Consider the following 12,157-nt stretch of genomic DNA (forward strand, 5'->3'; position numbering starts at 1 on the left):
ATGCTTCTCTTATTTTTTCAAGTGAGATTTGAATCTTTGATTGTTGCGTAATTTATTTTTCTTTTGAGGTTTACTTAACATTACATATAAAAATAAATGTAATAAATATTTTTTTTTATTTTCTTTGGACAATTTAAAGGGTCAACAATTTTGTTTATTTTCTTTATATCAATTTATTATTCACCTTCGAAAATTTTGAAATTCAAATAATAAAATACATATTTGATGTCGTCGGGGCCCAGTGCTAGGCCTCTAATAATCGAAGCGCGGCGTTGACATCCGCCACTCAACAAGGAATGTTTCGAAAATTTGGCGTAACATGGGGAACGGAGAATCTTATCACTAGGCTCTGTTTATCTCGCTTTGCGTGAAAAAACTACAAATTGTAATTATTTCGAAGACTATTACACAACTAACTGAGTGAGTGCCAGTAGGTAAAGTTATATAAAAACAAACGATCAAATGTAGATATTATAATAATATGGAAACAGAAATATTTATATTGTAAGGAATCTATAATCTTTTAATGCTGTACACAAACGCACGTGAAGCTAGTTTATGATTATGTAAAATATCTTAATTTGATATTTAGGAATACTACATACATGTAGAACAGGGTAGCCAGAGGGAAACTAGTGTCAAGACACTCCATTCCCCATATTTCGTCCAATTTTTGGGAAATTGCATGTTGAGTGGCAGAACTCAGCGTAGTGCTTTGTCCTATTACCCGAAAGAGGAAAATACCAGAATATCTCGAGTGGGAATCGAACTCACTACCAGTTGCGTTTTTAGTCGCACGCTACGCCCTAGCGCTACGACTGATCTCTAGCTAATAACTTTCTCGTGCTAAATTGATTGACGTTTCACATGAACTATATATTTTCTACGTATCTTTTTGCATTTTAAGAGAACATGATTTGATGTTTTTTAAACAATTTTTCCTATCAACGTTGCAGTAGTCAAGTGGTTTACTCTAAATCGTAGCACGCGCTCCGCCGTCGTAATTCCTGTCAATCTTCAAGATATATTGACGTAGTCATATGATTGTTTGTTTTTTATTTATTACTACCGTCCGCTCGCGGGTTCGCCCGCTTGTACTACACTATTATTTACTTACAACTTTTTGTTTGAGTTTCTTGCTGTATCCCGCATATAGCAGGGTAGCCAGAGAAAACGTTTTTTACTGATCTGATCACTTTATTGTTCGTTTGTCCGTCTGTCAAATATTGTCCATTGCACTTTCAGAGGCTTCGCCTGTGAAACTACTAAGAATTGTACACATTCTAAGTACATACCTAACCGAGGTAACTCTGACCTCAGGTACCTACAGTAGAATAAATCAAAACGTCTGGACATGTTATGAGGCCAGTCGTGGCGTTTGCATGTGAACGCGATGGTTGTGGGTTCGATTCACACTAGAGAAAATGAAATATTTAATATTTTCATTTTCTTCGTTTTGCTGTCGAGGCAAAGTCAACTCCGCTACTCGGCACGCAATGTCTTCAGGATCCGGCGGAAAGTGGGCAGTGGAGTGTCTTAACTCTAGGTTCCCTCTGCCTACCCTGCTAGATGCGGATACTGTAAAGCTGAAAAAAAAAATTATACCCATAACCTATATCTATATGGAAGTATCAATTTTCATTACAATTGTATCGTCCTAAAAATATGTAGTAGGTACCTAACGCTTCTATATGATAAAATATGTAATAGTTATTGAACATCAATTGTTCTCTAGGACGTATCTTCTTATCTTAATTCAAGATAGCCCAGATTTTATCTCGCAAAATATTATTGTTTACGATTTGTGCCTATTACTTAGTATAAATAATAAAGTGAAGCCGTCGTAGTACAGTGGCATTTGGTAGTTGAGTTCTACCACTGAGTGATGGTAATTCGGCGGAATGTGGGAAACAGAAGTGTCTTAACGAGAACGGAGTGTCTTAAAACTAGGTTCCCAGGTTCCCTCTACTCGCCCTGCCATTTGTGGGACACAGCGTGAAGTTAAAAATAATAATAATAAGACAATGATAATAATTTAAACATCATGTTTGATTTTCCAATAGAAAATTGTCATCGTGATTAGATAGAGATAATGTCATTAGATATACCTACACATCTATTTTTTTATTTGGGACAATAGTTTCTCCTCCAATTGAAATGGAAAACTACCGTAAAAATTATAACTTTCCAATATAATTTTCTTTTTATTTTCTGTCTTCTCTCATTTAAAGAATTCACTGATTCATTCACCGAAGAATATTTTCTTATGTTTTTATTTCTCTACTTCAATAACGATGAAGAAGAGACTTCGATTAACCTTCGAACAGTATCGATGAGACTGAATGAAAATTACGTAAAAAACATGAGGACATATGTATAAGAGATTGATGACAGTGGACAAAACGAATGAAGGAGTCGTTTAGTGCCCCGTTCTCTGTGGCTACCCTATTAGAGACAAAGCTTGAAGCATGTAAAGTATAAAAAGGATTTGAACCCGCGCGAAAATATCGCGCGCAGCACTTGCTAACTTACAGTTATATTAAATTGAATGCGAAAGCTGAAAACCTTGGTTCGCTAGCTGCCGTGCCCTTACTTTATATGTAGTTGACAGTAATGTCACGATCAAGGCTATCGCGGGATAATACGCAATAGATCAATTATTTATGAATGAAATGCATCAAATCAAAGCGGTTTGAATAGGAACTGGATGAAAACGAAGTCAAGAGGCCATCATGGCGCAGCAGCACAAGGGTGTGGGTTCGAACCCCATTCGAGGAAGTCAAATATTTATTTCCGTTTATATTTCCATTTCTTCGCTCTGGTGTTGAGGCAAAGCACGGCGTTGATGTTTGCTACTCCTCAGGCAATGGCTTAAAAAGTTGGGCTGCACTTGGGGGACGGAGTGTCATAACAATAGTTTTCCCCGGCATACCCTGCTCTGCTATGCGGGAAAAGCGTAAGGGTGTTTTTACTACAGGTTGATTAGGAAGGTACTAGATTAAAATCCAACCAAAATGTGAAACTTATTTTGTACAATTGTACTTCAATAGATGTTGTATTACATGAAATAGAATAATGATAAACTTTCCAGGATATAAGGAAGTGCTGAAGGCAAAGAATTGTTTTAAGTATTGCTTTGATAAATAAGGAAATGCTGTTTCATTTGACCTCTTGAGTTAATAGAGAATTGTATCATATCCTATTAATTATTTATGGGTCCACACTTTTCTTTAGTATGAATAATATAAATAAGTGACACAAGAGGTTATTTAGACCTCTGGCACTGAGTATGTGGCATTAAACTAAAGTATACTCTTATATATTAACTCTATTTTCATTTGACAGTTGGAACTAAAAAAAACAGCTGGAGTAGATCGAATTCTGGGGGCATGTATAACGATCTTAAGATCGACCGACCGATTGTAGCCGCGTTTACTACGACGACTGGCCTCAAACCACGATCTAATTATATATATTATCTATTATTTTAATCAGTAAAAAGATAAACTTATTATTTAAATTTCAAGTTATATCATTTTCATTAAATAGATAGCTGCAAATTGATGAGCATGTAAATGCAATTTGTCGATCTTCACATCAAAGATAAAGCAATTTTTATCAAATAAATTATGATTGATATTTAAAACTAATAATATGGACCCAGAAGTGGCAAATATGTTTTTATATTATAAGTTTATAACTATAAAGTCTTAAAATAGGTTGTATGACCACATTAGTTATGGAACTGTCTTCTATGGTACACAGAGCACTTATAGTAGAGGTAGCTTTATTATAAAATTATAGAGATAGCCAAAACAGTGCACGAGCGGAATACTACTATATCATTAACACAATTTTTGAGCTGATTTGTAAATATGCATCTTTGACAACATTTTATAATAATATTAATAATAATTGTTTCGAAGCTCAGTTGAATATGGTATCATTCGGCTAGTCAGATGGGGGGAGACGAAACCCTAGGACGTCTCTTATGAAAACCAGCGAGTTTGGACACTTCATTACACCTTGTGCCTAGGATCGACGATGTAACTGGAAAGTAAGCTACGAATTGTGTTTTTGGTTTTTTAAGCTAGTAATTTACTATATAAGCTAGATATAGGGCCTTAAGTTATTTCTCCACAATTCATTTTCAAACACAATGCTTATGTTTAAAAATAATTCAACCTACTGTGTACTAAGGAAAGCATACCATAATAACTTCCTTATATATAATAACTCAGTCCGCAGTTTCCTTATGAAGAAGCTTAAGTTCAAGTGAAGCTGAATAAAAACCATTTTCAGCTTTACGCTGGATCTAGCACATAGCAGAGGGAACTTGGGATAAGACTTCTGCTTCTCACTCTCCGCCGAATTCTTGATACATTTTGTCAACGCCGCGTTTTGTATAGATATTTGTGAGATGAATGTAAGACTATTTTTAAAATATTGAGAAAACCTAGTGTGTTTGCTTTAAGTTCTTCTATACTATATAGATTGTATAATTACTAAGAAAATACAAAAAAACAATATAGTTGTTGGTCAACATACTCTTTGCTCTATAACGTAAAGCGGATGCCAGTCAATGACTGCCGTTACCCGCTTCCGAAGGTAGACTGTAGTTTATAGTTTATCAACAGATTGACAATAAAGGCTATTTATTTATATATATTCTAGAATAATATATAATGTATGTATATATGTAGTGGTATAGCATTTGACAATAAAAACGTTGGTAGTGGGTTCGATTCCCACTCACGGGATTATTTTAAATTTTCCGATTTGGTGTCGAAAATGGGAAAATCAAAATAATTCATTTGGCGTTAAGTTTCGCCTTAACATTTGGTTCCGTCTAGAATGTTCATGTTCATATAATTTTAACAGCGGCGTTGAGCTACGGAACTCAAAAATTAATGTCAATTTTCGTTTCTATATTACATTAGATATTTCTATTAGTTTCTATAGATATCCAAGGTTTTTATTTATCTCCCAGAATACGAGTGCCAGTTGTCACTGACATGAAGATTTAGTAATGTTTCATTTGTAGGTCACGGCCGCGCAGTAATCATCTGATTACTGATACTATTTTGTGATGCTGTATCTCATCAAGATCTGTACCATACCGGGTCATGTGTCGTAGCCACCTACAGAGGGCAGAGAGAACTAGTGTTCAGACACTCCGTTGCTTCATTTGGAGGTGTTTCAAGGTGGTGTGCGTCGACCGTCGATAATATATGATAAATAAAAATCAGTTCAGCTGTTTCGAATATTATTAACACTCAGAATGTCAGACAAATATTTATATATTATTTGACTAGTAACGTGTTAATATTGGTACGTGTATATAGGTGTAGACCTATATACTTTAAAAAACAATATTAATTTGGAAAAACAAGGAGGTAAGGAATGAAACGTGAAAGGTAGTATAAGACAAACAAAACATTTAAAAATACCAATTTATTTGCAAAGTTGATAAAAAAATCTTTATTATAGTGCCATTAGCGGATGTTATTAAATAATTTATCTAGGGACTGACAAAAATGGCTAAAAATAACTCTTATCATATCGTTTAAGATCAATATCGTATAAATAATGTTACTTAATCTTTTAATTTATCTTTTGAAACACGAGCTGTGTGTATGCATTTTTATTGTTTTGAATTACAAATATTAATGAATGATTAAATAAGTAAAGAACGGTGTCTAAATGGGAACGGAGTGTCTTAGCTAACAAAATCATTAGACGCAACTGACGCATTTAAGTTACACCTAAAGGGGATTCTTATGGGTTTTGAATTTAATATCACGCTCTAAAATAATAATTATTTAAACGTTGTACAGGTTTTTATTATAAATGCGATGATTGCAAGTTCTATTCCTTCTCGGGGATGGTTCTATTGAAATCGTACGGGAGTATCTTAACACTAGTTTCCAAGGTTCGCTTTCTGTCCACCCTGCCGCGGTGATGTGCGCTATGAGTTTATTAGCTTGGGTTAATTAATGGTTGCAAGTTTGATTCTTACTTAGTGACGATTCTATTAGAATCAAATTATTTTTCCTCTCTGTGAATCCAAAGTGCGAAATTGAATTTGGAGGAATATTTTGACACTAAATTCTCTCTGCTCCGTCTGTTAAGTCATAGAAGTAAAAAAAACATATATTATTTCTTTCTTCGAGTTGGGATAGAGATTACAACTTTTGCATGTACAGTTGGTTAGTCACAGGTTCTACGCGCCACTGTAAGTATACACTATTATTTTTTGATAACATAGCTTACAATATTAATAGATTTGATAACTTAAAAATCAAAAATAACAGCTTACAATTTCATATGAATTACAGATATAGATTTTTTTTATTAGATATTAAAGTAATGAATCATACTTTTTTCTAATTATTACTGTTTTCGATTAAAAGCGTCATTCTTCATCAGTGATTCATCATTAGTATATCGATAAGTATATTACGGCCATTCTACAGTAGGATCTTATTATATAATCTTTTATGTTGAACTTTTATAGTTAAACATAAAGTAGTTTAAAAAAAAAAAAAAGTCGTTCAAAATTATAAAGTTTCAGGCTGTACCCCGCTCACAATAGGGAAGGCCGAGGGAACCTAGTGGTAGGACATTCCGTTCCCCACTTTCCACTGAATTCTGGAGGATTTGCGTATCGAGTACCGCCGAGCTTTGCCGCGATACCAGAGCAGAGAAATGAAAAAATAAATTTAAATAAATATTTTATTTGTTCAAGTCGACAACCAGTCGATTTTACAGTCAGACTGCCACGACTGGCCTCAAAATTATTTTCTTTTAAATCTCATCATTCATTCTTGACAGGGGAGTATTACTATAAAAATATTGTACCGTCAACGGGTATTGAAATAAACGTTCATCCAAGTGCGAATCGAACCCACAGTCATTGAGGTACAACTGAAGTTAGGCAGGGATCGGAGAATTTTCGCCTAGTCAGCTCCACGCGAATGATGCGTGTCGCTTATAATAAATGTTTTCACAAAACAAAGAAATGAAGCAAATAATAAAACAAAATTTATATATACAATAAAAAGTATATAAATATTATTACATTATCTGTTGTAAATTACTTTGGTAATCATTTTTATGCTATAAGTAGTCGTCCGCGTATTTTGTATTATCTTAGCTTCAAGCTGTATCCTGCTAGGCAGGGTAGATAAAGGGTAAAGGGAACTTGGGAACCTATTGTTAAGCCACACCGTTCCCATTAAGACACTTCCTTACCACACTTTCTGTCTAATTCTAGAGGTATTGCGTTTTGATTGACGGAACTCAACGCTTCGCCTCGTACCCAGAACGAGATAATTAAATATTAAATATTAATTTTTTTCAAGTGGGAATCGAATCAACAACCTATCGCGATTACACTTTGTGCCACTGCGCCACGACTGGGCTCATACGTTGTATGTTAAAAGAAAATAAAACAATAATATTATATTAATTGGCATTACAATAATGTCCAAAAATATTTTAAAGTCGTTCCTTCATGCTTATAATAATAACGTATGGACATACCTACTCCAAAGAAAATTGCTTAATTTTAAATGACTCATGACGTCAACTTGAGTACTTTTGACGTTTGATTGACGGGTGCATTTTATTTTTTATTTTTATTCAAATTTAAATAGACTGCATTGGGAATGACTGACGTTGAGATGCCGATTCTTATTGTAATGAATTTTAAAATAACTTACTAATTACAATTTACAGCTCTTTTTTATATATACAGATTGAACATAAAAATATATTCTTGAAAAATAAAAACCTACAGAATGCATAAAAAGATTAAAACCATATGTTTATCGATTACCATCTTTTTTACACATAATAAGTATATAGATGAATCTTATAAGTTATAGATTATATCTTTTTTTAATATTTTGTTGATAAAAATATTTCTTTGAAGTCTAATAATGATTCACTTTTTAATTTTAAAATTAGAAATCCGTTTTGATGCATGTCGCCGCTTTAAACATTAATTTTATAATTTTAATCTTCATTTTTAGGGGCGATATAAAATCGTTGCAATATAAAGGTGCCAAATAAATAATTAAAGAAATAAAGAATAATTTCAATACAATTCAATATTTTTCCACTGCTACCAGCCTTAGTAATTAAGGGTTATTTCCATTTTACTTAATAATCTCTTAAGTATAGGAAATGTTAGTGTTACCTATAACAATAAAAAAAAATGAAGTGATTGTAACCCACGATAGGCTAGGAATTCGAGTTGTGACGCTTCATCCATTTATTGTTAGTTGTAATTAAATAGTATATATATAATCTGCATAAGTTAGGTAATATTTGAACTTGTGAACTAAACTTGCATATAAATATTAATTTATCGAAAAAATTGTATTTTTAAACGGTTTTATTTAGCTCACCCCGTTTATTTGTTTGTTTGGGTCAAATTTAGTAATTGAAATTTAACCCTCTTCCCGTTAACCGATTGATCTGAAATTTGGTATACGCCTTTGATTCTGGTGACAATACAATTATCCATATTCAATATTATTGTGAATCCAAGATGGCCGCCGCTACAAGATGGCGGACAACTTAGTTTTTTTCAATCCCATCAATATGGATATCAAATGAAAGGGCTTGTCAAGTAGAATTCAGTGGACTATACAAAATCAAAATCCAAGATGGCCGCCACTATAAGATGGCGGACAAGTTAGTTTTTTTCAATCCTATCAATACGGGTATCAAATGAAAGGGCTTGTCAAGCAGAATTCAGTGGACTATACAAAATCAAAATCCAAGATGGCCGCCGCTACAAGATGGCGGACAAGTTAGTTTTTTCGATCTCATCAATATGGGTATCAAATGAAAGGGCTTGTCAAGTAGAATTCAGTGCTCTATACAAAATCAAAATCAAAGATGGCCACTGCTACAAAATGGCGGATAATGTAGTTTTCAATCCCATCAATATGGGTATCAAAATAAAGGGCTTGGTAAGTATAATACAGTATACTATACACAATTACAATATGAATCTCCCACCTAAGTCAAGATCTGGTATCCTGTCGAGGACTGTGTGGCTATAGGGTGCCTAAAAATGATACGTCGCTAGGGGTACCACCCAAGGTAAAAGGTAAAAGCGCGCCGAGAACTGTATGGCACTAGGTGGATAAAAATGATATGTCGTTAGCGTTTTCCCCTCAAGATTCAGGCACATCTTGTTGTACATAGCCTTGCCCCTCTATTGGACCTCTGGGGGGGTCGTTCGTAACATTCTCCATTAACCTTGCAATAATGAGACATCGAGCCTCATTTCAACGAATTGAATAGCATGAGAAATAAAAACTAAAAACTTAAAAATAAAAAAGTATAAAAAAAATTTTAAGTTAAACGGTTTTATATTGCAGATAAATGTACTAAAAGCTAAAAAATAATTTCATAGAAATTATGATTACTAAAATAAAATCGTGGGGACACTTGCTACTTACCACTAGGTGGGTGAAGTCTCACGCTATGTCTTTCAATTGTAGATATTGGACGTGCCCCACGATTAAATTTTAGTAATCATAATTTCTATGAAATTATTTTTTAGCTTTTAGTACATTTATCTGCAATATAAAACCGTTTAACTTAAAATTTTTTTTATACTTTTTTTTTTAAATTAACTCCCTAGTTCTATACAAAATAATAATAATTCAGATCACTGAGTTATAATTATCAAATTATTCAATTAAATAAAATCATCAATGTTTTCTTATGACGTTATTACTTTATTTTTTTTAATCAGTTTTACAGACAGCCAAAATTTTATTTTGAAATACCTAAATAACATTACAAGTATTAGTGATATATTTTTAAATAAAAAAGAAAAGAAAATATAAAATGTACCATTTAATCGAGTGGGAATCGAACCCACAATCTGTTGCATTTACAATAACACGCTTGATCATACGACACGACATAATATATATTTTTTTAATTGAGAAAAGCGACTCCTGTCATTTTTATATTAGCAACACTTCTATGCTGTCGAAATGTGTATGTGCGACATATCTGATTGCAGGCGACGATAGCTGTTTGAAATTTCACTATTGCCGATGAAAATTTTTTTTTCATTGAAACCATTAGTATTTATAATGTATTTCAGGCCAGGTCAACAGCAGCAGTAAGGTCGTAGCACACACAAGCGTGAGACATGTATACGAAAAAAAACTTAAATCATACGGACAGTATCCAAAAAGCGTGGGTTCGAATCCCACTAAACTCAAATTATGATGTTTTCTATACTATATATACCTTTATTATTAAAAAAAAAACTGGATAAACGCTAGTCGCTCTCGCTCGCCGAGAGTTTTTTCGAGAAATTGGAGGTCTCAAGCTTTTTCTGAAATTCAGGCTTAGCTTAGCTAGAGCCCTTTCATCTGATACCTCACTTCAACTAGCGGCTTTAATACCAAATTTTGCCTCCCTTTTAAGGTTATGTTATTTTATTTTTAGGATTTAACCACAAAAGTGTAGTTTTAGATTTTTTCAGAACTAGTATTACCTGTAGATGCAAGTTGCCAAATTTCATACTTCGAGGTCACTCGGAAGTACCCTATGAATTTCATAGTGTCAAAATACGCTTTTTTTGCGATACAAGGCTATATCTTTTTTAAAGTAAATATTGAAATATGTTTTTATCAGGAAATCATGTGGCCGCAGATCTGAATATATGGTTTGAAATTCAACCCGATATCTCCAAGCGTCCTTGAGATAAGGGGTCTTGACAGATAGGCAGACGGACAACTGAGTGATTTTATAAGGTTTCCTTTTTTCCCTTAAAACGTGCAACAAACAGCATTTTATATATTTTACCCCCATCACTTAAACTCAAGTACTTTTCCACTATGAAGTATAATATGTTAAGTAGGAGAACCCGGGGCTGGTATGGACATTCTGAAGAGAGAGAAAGAGAGAGAGAGAGATGTATTTGATTTATTTATTATCTATAATTTAAAGTCTGTATATCTGTCGTTCCTGAACTTCATTTAGCCTATAATCAAGTTCAGTTCACACACTTGGCACAACTTACCTTGAGTTGTTGTTACTTTTAGCTCCAACGTGATGTTTTTTTTAGGTTAAATAGTAAAAATGTTATGTTTATTTAACTGAACAAACGTAGTTTTATAACAGAAAAAAATGCAATCGAATTGATAACCTTTTTTTCTTGGAGAAGTCGGTTGAAAAAAACGGCGTAAAATCGACATCAGACTTTTTGGATCTACCACGCGACACACTTGTGTGTGCTCAGACCAGCAGGCAAACATACGAGTATATATTGTATTAATTAGTCCAAACACAGGTGCCACTTCTTCCACTGCCCACAGTCTCGTTATATTACAAGCATAGCAGCAGCATAGCAGAAGATATTATTTAAAACTATTAATAAAATATTCTATGTATAATTTAAAATGATCTAATATTTATAAATAAAATTAAAAAACTAATTTTGCGTGTGCGTAGGATTACATTTTGAATGACAGAGTAAATACATATAGCTTTGTACGTCAGAAATAAATATTAGAGTAGATTGTTATCATTAAATGTTTTATAAAGGCGGAATAAAATAACAGTAAACGCGGCTGCTTGTGGGTTCGATCCTTACTCGAGAAAATGAAAATATTTCTTTAAATTTATATTTTCATTTCTTCGCTCTGGTGTCTAGGCAGAGTGCGGCGTTGAGTTCCGCCACTCAACACACAATGCCTCCGGAATTCGAAAAGTGGGAAATGGAGTCTTAACACAAGGTTTCCTCTGCCTACTCTGCAGTGTGCGGGATACTGTCACTACTATAATATTATAGAGAAGGAAAAAGGAATGTTTTGAGGTCTTTATTTCTTTAAGCTTTTACGTGCTCCGTAGTCACCCCTCCCCTTAAGTTTCTATTTTATTGTAAAGCATCTTGCTAAAAATATATTAGAATCATATTAAAAGTGAACATTTTTGAATTTAAGCCATACCTATACAATGCCGGTCGAAGCTTTTAAGGCACCTACATCAAAAAAGAAAATGAAAGAAAACAACTGAAAATTTAAAAAATAGTTATTAACATTATAAATATAAATGTGAAAGCCAAGTAAAATGTTAAGTAATCCGTCGCTCTAGACTTCATCCACAAAAGAAT

Source organism: Heliconius melpomene, chromosome 3 (assembly GCF_056956725.1).
Source record: "Heliconius melpomene rosina isolate 202511_hmr_F chromosome 3, ASM5695672v1, whole genome shotgun sequence".
Lineage (NCBI taxonomy): Eukaryota > Metazoa > Arthropoda > Insecta > Lepidoptera > Nymphalidae > Heliconius > Heliconius melpomene.